General features: G+C 37.6%; 1 pseudogene across 1 annotated transcript; it reads right to left on the bottom strand.

Annotated features, from left to right (window-relative positions):
• Window positions 1-3,646: 3,646 nt before the first annotated feature.
• Window positions 3,647-6,500, bottom strand: LOC307106522 (AP-1 complex subunit beta-1-like; annotated as a pseudogene). Its single transcript has 2 exons — window positions 6,472-6,500; window positions 3,647-5,685 (listed from the first exon to the last, which is right to left on the bottom strand). The product of its transcript is annotated as an AP-1 complex subunit beta-1-like (transcript).
• Window positions 6,501-17,010: the final 10,510 nt, after the last annotated feature.

The following is a 17,010-nucleotide window of genomic DNA, read 5'->3' as shown; positions in this document are numbered from 1 at the left end:
CCTGTGCTGAGTCCCTCTTCCCACACCACAGATGCCATCTTTCTTGGGTGGAGCACTCCCTTATGGCATCGCCCTGAGGGGATACAATAGCCTTACCCTCTGGGTTCCCTGTAGCCCCACCTTGTATAGCTCATATACTACTGAGGAGTCAGCTGCCTGGGCTGGGGTACAGAGGTCTGGACAGACTCAGGGGTATCAGTGACTGGTGTGGCTTTGTAGTGAGGGCCATTGCCCCCACTTTCCCATGAACCTAACTGGCGCCACCCCCTAACAGGAGATATGCTAGCCTCTCCCTCCAAACTCCTGGTGGACCCACACTGCCAAGGTCTGGGCAGAATCCAGGACAGGCGGAGTTGTGTGGCTCGTGAAAGGGGCCACGCCTCCCAGCGTCTCTGAAGCCTGGCTGGACCTCCCCCTCACAGAAGATCTAGCCCTAATCTGCCAACTCCCGGAGCCCCTCCCTGCTGAGCTTCAGCTCCTGGCAGAATCTTGAACAGACTTAGTTTTGTGGGTCGTGCACGGGGGCTATTTTCCTTTATATACCCGACCAATGCAGAGCCCTTCCTCATGCAGCCAAATCTTGGTTGGCTTGGGCCTTATAACTCTACTGGCCTCACCCTGATTACTCTGTAGGACCCCAACTTACCACAAAGGTCTGTGGGCCCCTGCATGGGACAGCTAGACCTAGTATACCCTGGGACATTTGCTGAGTGGCCTCAGACCCAGCACAGGCACTCAGTTTGAACCTGTATCAGTCTGGTGAGAACCATTCACCTCCACCTGATGGCTCACTGAGAACCTCACTCATGCAACTCCAGAACCACCAGAGGCTCTTTCAGTGACTCAGTCTTACAGGCAGCCGGCAGATGGAGACAGATCTTGGGAGCCTTGAGACTTTTGCTGGCCTGCCCCCGGGCCTGGTGCTAATAAAAGCCAATCTTGGTGCATAGTTTGGTCCTTCCTGTTCACACCCAGGCCCCGCAGAAGTAGCTATAAACTATGTATAGCTTTCTAGCTCCAAACAGGTTACCTTCCCTGGGCCAGTCAGAGGTCTAACATAGGTCTGCCCCAGAGTTCCTCCCAAGAGGCCTCAAAACGAGCACAACCAGTGGCCAGCTTCAGAAAACAACAGAACAGGATCCAGTAAGCTTCACAAGCAGAGCATCGCAGGAAGAAACCCATGCCATTGCAGTCAATATCTGACAGAGGCGAGAACATACATACGATGGAATAAAGATAGTCCATCCGATAAATAGTGTTAGAGACTTGGACGGATACATGCAAAACAATGAAATTAGACCACCTTCATACACCATACACAAGAATAAATTCTAAATGGATTAAAGGCTTAAGTGTAGGACTGGAAACCATAAAAATCCTAAAAGAAAACACAGGCAATAAAATCTCAGATATTTCTGATAGTAATGTTTTTTATATATCTCTTTGAGCAAGGGAAAAGAAAAAATAAGCAAATGGGACTAATCAAACTGAAATGTTTTTGCAAAGGAAATCTAAAATGAACAAAGTGGAAAGATAAACCACTGAATGGGAGAACATACAATGATACATCTAATAAGGGGTTAATATCCAAAATTTATAAAGAACTTACACAACTCAACAGCTAAAAGAAGCAAGCAATTCCATGGAAAAAATGGGCAAAGGCTCTGAATAGATACTTCTCCAAAGATGACATACAGATGGCTCAGTGTCACTAATCATCAGAGAAATGCAAATTAAAACCACAATGCACTATCATCTCACATCTGTCAATATGGCTGTCAATAAATCAACAAAAAAGTGTTGGTGAACATGTGGGAACCCTCGTGCACTGTTGGTAGGAATGCATACTGGAAAACAGTATGGAGTTTCCTTAAAAAAATAAAAATGAAACTGCCTTAAGACCCAGCGATTTCACTTCTGAGAATATATCCCAAGAAACCGGAAACACTGATTTGAAAGAATATATGCATCCATATGTTCATTACAGCATTATTTACAATAGCCAAGATTTGAAAACATCCCAACTGTCCATCAGTAGATGAATGGATAAAAAAGCTGTGGTACATTTACACAATGGAATACTACTCAGCTATAAAAAATAGAAAGAAACCTTACTTTTTGTGAAAGCATGGATGAACCTGGAGAAATAAACCTGACAGAGAAAGACAAATACCATATAATTTTGCTCATATGTGGAATCGAATGAGCAAAATAAACTAACAAGCAAAACAGACTCAGATAACAGACTGACAGCTGTTAGAGGAGGAGGGGACTGGGTGAAAAAGGTGAAGGAATTTTTTAAAAAGCTCATTGACAGACAATAGAATGGTGATTACCAGAGGGAAAGGTAGAAGAGGGTAAAGGGGAGATAAATGGTGACAGGAGACTCGATTTTGGGTGGTAAACAGACAATACAATATATAGATGATGTATTAAAGAATTGTGCACATGAAACCTATATAATGTTACTAGTCAGTGTCACCCCAATAAATTCAATAAAAATTGAAAATAAAAAATAAGTCCTGGCCAGGTGGCTGTTGGCTAGAGCATCCTGTACACAAAAAAGGTTGCAGGTTTGATTCCCAATCAGGGCACATACCTAGGTTGCAGATTCCATCCCTGACTGGGCACATACGGGAGGCAACTGATTGATGTCTCACATCGATGCCCTCTGTTCCTCCCCTCCTCACCCGCTCTTAAAAAAAATATTCTTGGGTGAGAATTTAAAAATAAATAAAATTTATGGGGAGATGAAAATATTTAATCTCTTCCAGTTTGGGAATTGTGCTCTAAATCAGATCCAGGCCAAAGAGTGATCATCTAGTTAGATGTGTGTATATATTCAATAGATTTCAACTCTCTACTATATAGCAGGGAATTCTGCTTATTCCCATCTGACCTAGTTTCTTAGTAAACTCTTGCATCATTACTGATTAACAGTATGGTCATTTGAATGCTGTTTGCAGGGTATTTTGGTAAGGAAAGTGGGCACACTCTTTATGGTAAAATGAAAGAGATTAGCTATTTCACACTCATATTTATGCTTCTGACCCATCCCAGGTGTTGGAACTCCATTCTAAAACAGTCAACTTTAAGGAGCCTCCTCACCCTGTTATCCCCTCACCGTCGTCACTGCATTCCTTCGCTGCTGTTATCACTGTACTGCAAACATAAAATAAAACCCTAATTTTGACATAGTCTCAAAGTCTACGGTGTTACTAAAGTTGTATCAAAATGTAAAACAGACTTTCTTTGATGTTAGTATTTTCTATAAATATACTTCTCTTGAATCCGCCATTTTATATTAGATACGTGCTATTTATTTTGTCTTTTTATGCTTTTGAAATGAGCTCTCAATTACAAAATATCAAACTGCACTTTAAAAATCCAGCATTGGCACAATATGGAGAAGCCCACAAGAAAGGACAAATAGCAGCAGCAAGAGGTGGGAAGTGACTGAAGCAGTGGTTACAAATAGTCACAGGAAGCTAAACTATCCAGCAGGTGTGCCCTAAAGTTAGCACAGGTTAGACTAGTTACTGCCTTGGTCGGTGGCCTCAGTGTATTTGGGTTCAGATTGTACATGGCAAGACAATTTCTTCCAGTTAAGAGTTCTTGGCCTGCACCAATCTTGGTGACCAGTCTATTAGTTTTTCAAAATGCTGTGGTAGACCAGAGAGAGGTACTGAGAGGCTTTGGGGGCCCTACACTTCAGCAAGTGTGTAATTGGGGTTTCCTGGCTGAATACGTAGCTCAGCCAAGATCCAAATGCCATTAATGAGCTTCAGAGATTGGTACATCATGATCCTCCCCTTCCACGTTCTGCTTGGCATAGTATAAATGCTGTTTTGCAGCTTGCTGGAGACAGCATTGAAATGCCATTCCTTAATCTGAAACTAAAGTTCATTTTTATTGGCAATAATTACTCCATTTTGCCATCTTCTACAGTAAGCACATTGATTGGGATAAGGCAGCTGAAGTAGGAGACATTGATGTTGTTTTTCACAGCCACCTGCAGGTTTTTTAGAGGTTCTATTTTCATGACTGGGCCCAAGGTGTTGAGAGGGAGAAGTTATGCCTGTTAAACTGGATTGCAAAGTCTATCATGTGCAGCAGAGTATTGTTGGTGACGTTTATTTCATATAGATGTGTCCTGGCTGATGAGTAAACGTTCTGGAAATCTCCAAGCCTTTAACCTTGACTGCAGGCAGCCAGATAGCCTTAAGAGCCACATACCCATCGTGTGCCATACCTATCCCTATAGAGAGTTCAAATCGATCGTTCAGACCACTGCTGACCATACCAGTAGTAGGTGAAGGAGCAGAGGTTGCACACATGGATGATGGGATGAAGGACTGTCTCACTGCTGGACTTCCTCCCTTGCCTCCCACCAAGGTCACTCTCAATAGATCCACTGCTCCCATTTGCATGGAGGACACCTGTGGCACATTGACTGGGGGACCAAGGTCAAGGTTTAAAAGACCCCTCAGGTCACCTTGAGAAGGGGATAACCCGAGGCTGTTCTTCATGGTGGCAGTAGCGCTGCCAACAGGGCTGCTACCTGCATCAATGTTTCTGTGATGCACTGGCAAGTGTTTGCAATGGAGTCCATGACTTCCTTCCACAAGAGCATTGGGAGGCGTGTAGTACACAGAGGCCAAAGAACCAATGTGGCGGATTAGCTCATTCAGCAAAGTTGGCTCAATGAGATCTGATTTCTCAGAGGTCAGTGCCTTCTCAGATAAGACTGCTTCTTTGGCTGTGGCAGGGTCCATAGAGAGAAGCCTCCAATAAATATAGTCCTATCTCAGAGGTCATGATTATCAGAACCCTGTGTTGCCAAACTCAAGACCTGCACTACCAGCTCCTGTGTTTCTGATGGTTTCTTGAGAAACAGCTTAACTCTGGCAGTAAGCAGAGTGAACACCATTCAGGAAGCTCTCATTTGTATTGTCAGTGCTTTCAGCATATTCTCTCAAAATCCAAATCTTAGCTGCTTGAGTGTCTGGCTCATCCAATGAATGTAAATGCCCACACAGTGGCCATGATAGTTTCATACTTGTTAGGATATTTGTGGAAGATGTCCCTGATAACAATAATCACCTCTTGGACCACATAATTAGCTTTGGTCTGGATGAGATCAGGCAATGTGTTTACACAAAGTTTGCAGATTGCTCCACCTTGATGCACACCATCCAATGGCCTGCACGACTTTGCACAAAGAACCAAGTCAGCATCCACCTCTGTGACATATTCCTCCAGTTCTGCCAGAATCTGAGCAGTATTGGCTTGGGATGCCAAATGAACCGTGATGTCCAATTTCTCTAGTTTAAAATAGATGGGACCATTATATTTCACAAAGACCGATTCCCTGCTTCAAGATTTCAGGTCTTTTCTGGGCAATTAGGTTGATGGTCCTCAGGGCAAGTACTGCACCTCTGTTTCCCCAGACAGCAAAGTGGCAAGTGGAGGGGCCAACTTCTTCAGCAGCATATTGTGCAGCATATCGTAGTAGTGAGAGCCCTTGGGTAACAACTCTACACATCTCATTGGGACTTTTACTGCTGAAAGCACTGCTGAGTTGGCATGACATGGTCGGGGAATTACCACTCTCAGATGCTCTGAGCCTCCCCGTCATCTTCAGAGTTGTAATTGGATAGGCAGCCCAGAATGAAAATCTGGGCCCTCAGGCAATGGAATTATTCAAATATAGATAGAAATGTGGAAGTAAATACTAGAAGAAACAACTCAAGTGAATGTGGCCACTTGTGAAGAAATGAAGTGGGATAGGAGTGGGAGTGAGGGAGAGGATAATGTTGGAGCCCTTTTTTATTTACCCATTAACCACTATTTGACTTTTAAAACTATATAGTACTTTAATAAAAATAAAAATTAGCTTCAAAAGTGCAAAGAACACTAGGTTGAGTCATTGCCAATCAATATGTATCAAAAAAAGGAACAACATTGGGGGGAGGGGGAAGAATGACAATATAAGAAAGTCAGTTTCAAAGTAAAAAACATTAAACAAGATACAGAAGGCCTGCTTATTGTGACAAAAGAGTAAATCTATAATGAATAAACAAGTCTAATGTAACATCAAAAAATATAATGTTAAAAACTGTTAGAAATACCAGGAGAAAAAAGCAACTGGGAGACTTTAACATCATAACTTTATGATTTGAATAAATAAGACCTAAAAATATATATGAATAATACATATTGAATTTTGTACCTTTCAAAGAGAAAACTATTTCTTTTCTAGCATCCATAGATCATTTCCAAAAGTTTATCATATTTCAGTCACAAATCTCTATAAATTCAGTAAATTATACTATGTTCTCTGACTATGAGTGTTACAAAAAGAACATTGTGCAAGGCAGAAGTATTGAAAGACTAACTCCCTGACAGTCAAGGTTGCCTAGTAAAGTGGCAGTAAGTGGGTTGATATAGCCTAGATCAGCTGTCACCAACCTTTCAGACCTCATGGACCAGACCACCATGGTCCGCGGACCACCAGTTGGCAACCGCTGGCCTAGATGATAGTACCATGCTGTCCCCAATATGGTAACCACAAATCACATGAGGCTAGCTAATTTTAATTTTAGAGTACCAGTAATTAAAATCAAGTGAAATTTAAAATTCAGTTCCCCAAATACAACTAGCCACATTTCAAGTGCTAAATAGTTCCATGAGGCTAGTAGCTACCATATTTAATAGTATAGATCTAGAACCTTTCTATCGATTTGGGAAGTTCTATCAGACAGTACTGCTCTAGAGATCCTGGAATAAATATGGAAAATTTTGAACCTATTCAGAATCTCAAATAGGTATGCAACAGCTTGATTCCCTAAATTAGAAGCTGGCCTATGCCCAAAATACCAAAAAACTAGTATCAACGAGGTTGTTTCTTTGACTCAAACTAATCTTAACACACACACACACACACAAATATCTCAGGATGATACAGATATATGGGATTACTCTTTATAATAGAGCATAGATATCTATATGCCCGTCCTACCAGTGCCAACTTTTAAAGGGTACATTTTGGGTTTGGGGCAACTTTATAAATGGCTTTCTGCCAAACTCTCTTCCCTTCTTAAAATCATGTTTTTTAAAACCACTTGATTTCTTCAAAAATAGAAGGAATGTTATAACTCAACTTGTTTCTATGTTGACCTGTTCCTTATTTTATACTAGAGGCCCGGTGCATGAAATTTGTGCATGGGTAGGGTGACTAGGCTTGGCTGGTGATCAGGGCCGATCTGTGGAGCGACTGGCAGGGCAATCGGGCCTCCCGCTCCCCCCCCCCCCACCCACCCCGCTGGCACCCGCCTTTGCTGGCTTGGGACCTGCGGGCTGGGGGCAGCTCCTGGGTTGGGCATCTGCCCCCTGGTGGTCAGTGTGCATCATAGCGACCAGTTCTGCTGTTCGGTCAACTTGCATATTAGGCTTTTATTATATAGGATACTAAACATTTATACTGTAACACTAGAAAAGAGATAGTCTAAAATAGATTGTAAGTAGAGAGACATGCCTAGACTCTGGATGTCACAAGAAAGATTTAAGTTATAAATTAAGATTGACTTTGGAAGCCAATAAAAACCCCTTGGAGATGGCCTGGCACCTTGCTTAGTCACATGGTTTGTGGAAGTCTTTTCCTAGGAGATGGCAAAAAAAGAACCTCAAGACATTTTGGGAACCCCCAGGACTTGAGAAATTCACCCAAATCTATAGGTATTTCAGGCAAATGTTGATAACTAGGTGTTTTTGCTCCTTTGCCCTGAGGGCTAATTAAGGTTCAATCTGGAGATTCTTTATGAGATTGCAGCAAAGCAGATTTGAGAGAGCCTTTATCATCCATTACTATTCTTGTTTTAACCAAATAAGTCTAAATGGAAACTGGACTTAATGAAGTAAATAATCTTGATTTTGCTATCTTTGATAAAAATTAGGGTGATTTTTTTTTTGGGGGGGAAGAATTATGTTTCAATGGAATCTAGCCCTGACTGTGAATAAATAAAAATAGAATCTATAATACGCAGTTGTGGATATTAGCCTCTAGTTAAAGTTTTATGTTTCACCTACAAACTGAATTGGATCCTGGTTTTTTTTTCTAGTATTCTTCCAAACTGATGTTTCATTTTCCCCTATCCTTTGACTTGGAATTATTGAGAACTAAAATTTTTTTTCTGAGCTTTGCACTTGCAAATTATAGCCAAAGGACCTAAGACAGCTCAAAGTTAAACAATCTTAATGACTGATGTTATATAAACCATGCAGAATTTACATCACCAGATATCCAAACTGCAGATAAGGAAGACCAGATTGTCACTGCTTACTTTCATTCCAGCAAAAGAAACTAACCTTACGTCTAAAATCTTATGGACTGACAAGTCTTACAGAATCAAACCCTTTTATAATTTGCTGTGATCATTAACCTTTGTTTTCCTTTTGTTTCATAGGCATACCTCTTACTCAACACCTGACTGCTTGTTTACACAATGTAGGTCTCACTTTGGGAGCCCATCTGCATGTTGGCCTCCTGAAATGAGACTTAACAATTTAACTGAACTGACTTATTTTTAGGACTGCATTAATTGAGTCAATGAAATATGAAGCAATCTGCCAACTTCACTTCTGGAATGATACAATTCCATAATAAGATGATGAATGATGCTTCAGGGATTCTGGCCTACCCCCTATTTTGGAAGAATCAGCTAACAGCCTCTCTGTTCAGTCTCAAATCCCATTCCCTTGTTTTCCTTAGATCAGAGAGATCTCCATACCCTATGTAGGCCAGGACCACAGCTCTTGTCAGCAGGAAGCAGTTACTGAAGGCAGATCATAATTTATCATCACCCCTAAAAGATTTTAGAGATGGAAGTCTGAGTAGGAAATGAGACAGGCTAGTAAGACATGACAAGTAGAATTGGGAAACAGACAGTTTGTTAAATGGCCAAGCAGTTTACAGGCATCTAGTGAATCACAAAATCCTATCTTCCCTAACCAAGGATACTTAAGAGTGAATGGTTTAGACTCCTCCCCAACCAGAGGGTAAATAGCTTAAATCACCCCACATAGGGAGACTGATAGCAGAAATCAAATTAGTGCCATGTGCCAACCACACCCAAGCATAGAAGTGAAATTAAGGGAATCTCATTTTGGCACATCTGCATAAAACTGATGAATATTCTATTGAGATTCTCCCCTAAACTCTCAGCCTTTAAAAACTCTCAAAACACTCCACCTCCCATAGGTCCAGATTCTCTTGATGATCCTGATGCTTTGGAAATTATGTTAATCTCTTGGTACATGAGTGGCTATTCTACTGGTTACAATATGAGTTTCAAACAAAATAAAAAAGAAGGTGCTCACATTTTTTTTAAATGTTTAGCTCAGTGGATAGAGCATCAGCCTGTGGACTGAATGGTCCCAGATTCGATTCCAGTCAAGGGCACGTGCCTGGGTTGCGGGCTCAATCCCCGTACAGGAGGCAGCCAATCAGTAATTCTCATCATTGATGTTTCTATCTCTCTCTCCCTCTCCCTCTCTGAAATCAATACAAATATATTTAAAAAAAACAATTCTCAAACGAAGGTCCCAGGGGGTGCTCTCCCTGCAGGGAGCACACCTGCGCCTTTCCCTTCCCCTTCTTCCCCAACAGGCATGTATCTCCTAAATTCTAAGGGACCCACAAAGTTCACAACCAAGGGAGCGATGGACAGCGGCAGCTTGTTCCAGACCTAAGTCCCTGAACCTGTCCCAAGGACCCCTTTGCTCTGACTTAGTGAGCCAGAGCAGTCCCACCTGGGCGCTCTCCTGTGGCTTCTTCTATCCTAAGCCCTTGTTTCAGTCCCCAGCTTTAATGGATGGATAGATAGATAGATAGCTAGATAGATAGATAGATGGATAGATAGATGGATAGATAGATGATAGAGATTTCAAGCTCTCAGCAGTGAGCAAGCCTCCCTTGAGTTCTGGCCCCTCCTAATATCTAGCCTCTCACTTCATGACACACTAAGAGAATTAATGTCACATGTTCTGCAAGTATTCACTAAATGTTCATTGATGTCCTCCTGCACTTGCCTACTCTAACTTATACTTATCATTTCCCATGCATTCTTTCTGATCTATATTTTCTTTCTCTTAACAGACAGTGTGGAGCATTCATTATTAAGACAAATGGGCAGCTCTAGTCCAGCTCAACTGATTTCTTGTCCAGTGATCCTTGTGTGGCCAAGACCTAGCTTCAACCAACCGGCTAGAAGCTGCCCATTGTGAAACGTAGGGTTAGTTAATCCTCGCCATACTTATTTATTCCACTATAAACTGTCTAAATTTGATGAAATTTGCTTTTTCAGCTGTTCTACAAAATTATTTAGGTAGATGTGGCATGTTGGTTTTTTTAATGTGTTAATCTGATGTTGTGACATTTTCTACATATTTTATCCATTCCATAAATAATAACCACAATGAGAATAGTGAGATGTCTTTCATTTTCTCTGCTTTGTGTTATTCTCAACCTTTTACAAGTTATGTTGCATATTAATATCTATTTTAATATTTGGGATAAGAGTCATATCTAATTGTAATAGAATTTTAATACTTTAATGCTTTTTAGCATATATTTCATCTTAATGATTTAGTTCTACTGCTTTGCTATTTTGTCATTTAATAAGCTTTTGTCTAATATTTTTTATTTTTTTGTTACTGCTACTCTATAATTTTTTTCTGCCATGGTTTTCAAAATTTGCATAGTATTTATACTTTTTGATAACATTTTCCAAATATTAGAAATGCCATCAACATGATCAGTATTCTTGCCTTTTCATGTGATTATTATGACTATATTAAAATTCTTCTCTAACATTTGAGATAATGCTGCAGCCTTCCTATAACAGAAGCCATTTGGTCTCAAATTTTATATAATATGGATCACCTAATAGAATTGTTTTGATAAAAGAAGGACTCACCTCTGACATAACATTGGCTAATATTCCACTGTATTTTATTGTTCTTTGAATGCCTTAATACTTTCACCTTTTCTTCTTATATGTTACCAATATATTCAATTATATATGTTAATTTTTAATGTTATTCTTAAAGGACAGTTGTTTTTGTAAAGAGCAAAACTATTCTTACATCAAAGGAAAATTTTAAATTCTGATTCTAAAACCAAGTCTTATAAAATTGGGAAATAGGAAAGCCATTGTCCAAAGTTACAGAGCAAATCACAGTGTTATCACTAAAATTTCTGTACTAGTATAAAAAAAACCTTACATATATTCGCAGTTCTTTCACCGACTTCCTAATTTAGAACAGAAAGGGTAAATCCATAAATATTGGTATTACCCTAATAAATCTCTTCCATCCCCAAATGTCTTCCATGCTCAGCAGCAGCAGCAGAAATAATAGGACATAGACCCCAAGTTGTTCCTGGTGAGCCAAATAGGATGTTACTTTTAAAATCATAATGAACATGTTTGCCAAATTGCTTCATGAGACCAATAGGCCATATGAACATATACTAGCTTATAAAGATTCTATATACATTCATTATTCTCAGTTTTTAGAAATGTAAATAGACTAAGTTCCACAATGAAATTTCTAAAGTTTTTGTTTTGTAAGTAAAAATTATTAGCACTGATGTTAGATCTTCTTTTAATAGCACTATCCTGAGAGCACTTAATCCACTTACTTGCTTCTTAAAAATAACTTTCTAACTTGTCACCTTTGCTTTCATTTTGCATACCCATTACAGAGAATTCAGCTTTCCTTATTTTTTTCTAAATGTTGAATTGTTTGGGAAAATATCCAAAATTTATTTTAACGATCATTTCTTCATAAAAATCATCTAGTTCATCTACTTTTTTTATTAAACATCCTTCAAGCTAAACATCTTCATACACTAGGTTAAGGGTATAGTTTTCACTGACATGATTTAATCTCAGATCATGCAGTTCCAAAAGAATCTTGTATCTATTGTTAATAAAGTACAGTTTATTATATTATAGTAAGACAAGCTTGTATCAGTGTATGTCTGAATAGGGTTGTGTGTAAGAATGTAACTACATCTTTTCTCGCAGGTAATTGCATTCTCAGAGACTTGCCAAGTTCCAATATGAATATTAGTACCTGAAATATGATTATTTGGATTCAGAGTTAGGAGTCCTTGTTCTCCAGCACATATTTCTTGAATCTCACTCCCACCTTCACTGATGAACAGCAGACAGACTAGATATGATTTTCTTTATAGAAATCACGGCTACTTACCGATAGACAGATTCCTTTGGAGTTTATCAATCATAGCAAGTTCTGCTTTGACTGCTGCTTCTTATAGTAGTCAGAAAGTTCTTTACTTTGCTGATCTCTGCTCCAAGTTCTTCTTGCAGAAATTACATATTTACCATTCAAATCAGGACACTTGAAACTGAAAGGGGGCACCAAAAATAACTAAAATAATTCTTGAAATATATGCTATTGACCAACAAAGAAGTTTATCATATTAATAAACCTATAAAATCATCCTATTCAAAGACTATTTTTCAAAAATGAAACTGTAATAATACTATAAGCAGAAACCAACACTGTCCCAGGAAAATTAATAGGTTACCCTATTAATATATTGTAAAATGAATGTAACATTATACTGAGATAAAAAAAATACATATATAGTCTAGAAGGTATTAAGCCATAAGAGAGAGGCCTGAACTCCTCTGTTACTTTAACCCTTGAAACATTACGGTTTCTGGTTTAGCCACTGATACAGCTATATAAATAGAATTATATTTAGGGATAAGCCTGTTTCCTTATGTTATAAAAATAAAATCATAGAATCATATACTTAAGAACTAGAGTCTACAACTGGGAAATAGTATTAAGATATTAGTCTTAAAATATTGATAACTTAACCCTGTAACTAAATTTGCTATATAATTACTAGGTAGTTCTAAAGAAAAGTTTTGGTTAAGTTATTGAAGATGTTTAGAGTCCATGATAATATTCCTAATAAAATTTGTATTAACTTTGTTGATGATGATAATCTGTTATAAAAGCATACTTAGAATATCACATTTTTGCTTCCAAGGCAAAAATAATACCTTATGTTTATATAGCAACCTTACAATTTATGAGCACTTCATATACATTATCTCATTTTATCCACTTAATATTTTTTGAGATAATCAGGCAAATTTTTATGAGAGAAGTAAGACTTAGAAAAGTTAAGAGAGTTGCTTAAGATGACAGAGCTATTAAATGGTAGGTCCCCAAACTTCTAATTACTAATTGTCACCTATAAGGAGCCAAGGGAGTGGGGAGGGTGAGAGGGAAAGATCTTAAAAAACACAGCACTTTTCAGAAATAATTTTTGTCTCATCCAAGAGTTATCTTTTGTTGGATCACTAAAATTAAATCTAATACACATTAAATCTTAGACACAAATAAAATGTATATTCTAATCCCTTAAGCATCTGGAAGATTGAATCAGAAATTATTTCAGTTGTAAAATAAAGTGTGATAATTCTAAAATAAGCAAATTGTGATAAACATGAATCTGTTTAATCATGCTTTTATCAAATAACCTAAGTATGAACAGTTTCCTAACCAAAATAGTAGAAATAGAATTATTCTAGAATTTAGTTTAGATTATTGATCAAAAAATTTCTTTGAAGGTGTTATACAACTCAGTATTCTGGGAAATATAAGAAGGAAGACAAGTTAAGAAAGACCTCCTAAATTAGCCAGAAAAACATTAATCCCTCTGATCACAAAAGATAGCTACAGGTGGTGCCATCTACCCTTTATATTTTGAGACCATGGCACATTTCCACATTTTTGAAAGCATAAAGTCCACCAAGAAAAACAAATGAACATTTAGTTGCTTTTCTTCTTTCTTTCCATTTTTCTTGCTAACAACTGCAATATAGGTATTTATCAGTTTTTATATAAACCGTCCACATAAGGTTTGCTATTTGGGGGAAGGATTATTATAAATTTAGGAGTTTTTTAACATCCTAATGACAAGTACCAAATTCATGCCACCTTTTATACTGACAAAATGTGTGTGGTTTTAAGATGAGTGGCTCATTAACAGAATTGCCTACTGAAGTCTCCTGAGCTCAAAAATTGCAACAGTGCCTAAAGTTAAAGATAGCCTCGTGTCATTGGAGTGAATTTTCTCAACACTCTCATTTTTATAATTATCTTTATTTTACAGTCATTCATAGGTGTTTCTTTTCTGGGTAGAAGACTGTTTTGGAACTTCACAAAGTATCCTGAAGTAATGTGAATAACTGTGTAATTGTACTATTTAAAACATTTTTAACCCTAGAAGCATCAAAGTCTGATGTTTAAAATTCACCCGTTGTGTTTAGGAATTACTCCTGACAGTTACCTACCCTAGCATTGGCAAGTTGCTTCATTGATTGTTAGTAGGCATGCTCAGAGTCTTGGTAGATCAATAGAATGTCAAATGTGCCCAAATCATGGAAAGTACAATGGTATATTATTAAACATCCCTTTTTAGAGAGATTTTGCTTTTTATTTTGGATGGTTTAGTTCATTTCCATTAATTATATAGCAGTTGCTAGTTATTAGAACTACCAGAACATTTGATATTAAATTTCTGTTGTCAGATTCAGGCTAGGCAATTGGTTTGGCCTACATGCTTCTTCCAAACTTCTATTCAACTTTATGAAATAAACTCAGGCTCTCCATGATGCTCGCATTTTTCTTGAATAACAACATTCAAACTCAAATCATTTAAAGCAGGCAGAGCAAATGATAAGATATTCAGGCAAAAGAATTTGGCTAAACACTGATGCTCTGAAGTAGGCATTAGTCAAAATGTATAATTTTCCTACTCAAGTGTCTTGAGCAAAGTCGTATCTCTAGCAATCCTAATGCTCAGCCATGGAGCAAATAAAAATCACTTCTTGGAACAGTGTATTCATTGGATGTTTTACTTAACAATAGGATAAATTATTACTCTGTTAATATGAAGGTTCATTAATAATTCCCTAATTTTCTCTCCATAGTTGCTTTCTCAATCCTAGGACTCTAATTTTGTATATCACTAACAACATAAATCTTCTTTTTAACAAATCTTTATTAAAGTTCAGGGATAGCACAAAAGAGGTATAGCCTAATAATTGAGAAATACTATTAGATATGACTCTTCTCATATCCCTGTTAGTGAGTCTTTTTATCGCCTTAGAATGCCTCCCCATCCCGCAGCAGGTCATTGCCTAAAGCACATCTAGTCTCTCAAAATCCAGGCCCAGTTCACATATTATTCTTAAAATCTTCCCCTGAAGTAATTACAAAATAAGACCCATTTAAAATGCATTAAATCCTAATTTCCTTTGAATCTCTTAATGGGAACCAAGAGATTCTTTCTTAATGTGAGAAGCAGCTTTTCTCAGCCTTCCTCTGTAGGTTTGAAACCTCGATAGTCTCAAAGCCCACATTTTCTTCCTCGAAAAGATTTCAGAGCAAAGGATTCAATTCTTACTCCACCTTCCTCTATTGACTCTGTAAGTAGAGTCTTGGATAACTATTTCATCCAATAATAGAAAACAACCAGCCCCATATGTGGTCTGGTGACAATATGAGGGTTTTGGATGTGCTTACTGTTAAATATTTTTGCTTTTTTTTTTTTTTGAAGGAAATTAAAGAAATCTTAGTATGAAGAACATTGGAAGTGCAGGATAAAATTGTGGTTTCCTTTATTATTTCACACACACTTAAGTAATATAGACTTGTAATCTGTAACAAGAACAAAGGATATGTATAAAACATATATTGATAAAGTTTGAAAAATTCAGTCATCATCTGGCTATTTTCTCAACATGAAAATGTCAAAAACAACTACTTAAAAACATCTTTGGTGTTTGGGTGTTTTAGTTTTATTCCAGATGTTTCATATATGTAAACACAGTCATGGCATATACAGAATATACATAGCAACAGGCCATTTCTTGTAATATGGAGAATTTAACAGGCCATTTGTTGTAATATGGAAAATTCAAATAATATGTAAAAGATTCTAGCTTCTACATTATTTTGGTTTCACTGTATTTAGGTTAATGTATGTTTTACCTATATTAAATGTTTTTTTTATAAACTCTAGGTTTACATTAGAAACTTTGCTAGACATTAATACATTTTAAAATAATATGTATATGTAACATGTGGAAACCTGTCATATTATGACCATTTATCTTATACCAGTTACTGTGGACAAAGATGACACTATTCTTAACTATACTTAAAGGTATCTCCATGTCTATTTTGGCCCTTTTTGGTCATTCACACAAGAAGTATAAGGGTTCTTATAGCATCTTAGCAAGTAGAAGCCTTAACTGCATATGTCATGTCAGATTCAACACAGAGACACTGTCAGTAACCCTTTCTAGCTTCCATTCAGGTCTTAGTTTGTGAGAGTCTTTTATTCAGGCTAATTCCAACTCTTTGTAGGAAGTTTGCAATTAAAATAATACACTTACTATCCTAATGTCTATGCCAAAGGAAAAATGAAAATAAAGCCTGCAACAATCCTGTTTACCAATAGATTTTATGCCTGTGCTCTAGCTGTGTTTTGCCTTTAAAGAATGACTTGTTTAAAACTGTTGAGTTCAGACTTACCTACCTTCACATGTTGAATATTTCAAAAACATCTACCTCTACAAATGTATCAATGATGAGATTTGACAACTTGCTTGAACTTGGCTAGTGCTCTTCTCACTACCCTTGATGTTAAACATTAAGTTTTCACCATTTCCTTTGTTTTTCTGTCTGAGATCAGGTTGAGTTTCAAATTTTTATGCTTAGGTACACACAGTTATACATTTATACTGGGTTTTGTGCCCCAGAACTGATAGCTCCACTTTTAGATGGTCTCCATGAATTATGGAAAAAAGAAGAAGTGCTATCTACATACTCTCCTTAGGCTAGAAAACTAATGGCATCAGTTACATCAAAAATGTTTTATTTAAAATTTGTTAT

The sequence above is a fragment of the Cnephaeus nilssonii genome (genome assembly GCF_951640355.1).
Source record: "Cnephaeus nilssonii genome assembly, chromosome: 10".
Lineage (NCBI taxonomy): Eukaryota > Metazoa > Chordata > Mammalia > Chiroptera > Vespertilionidae > Cnephaeus > Cnephaeus nilssonii.
Note: the sequence above shows the minus strand (reverse complement) of the source record. Positions and strands in the feature narration are given on the sequence as shown.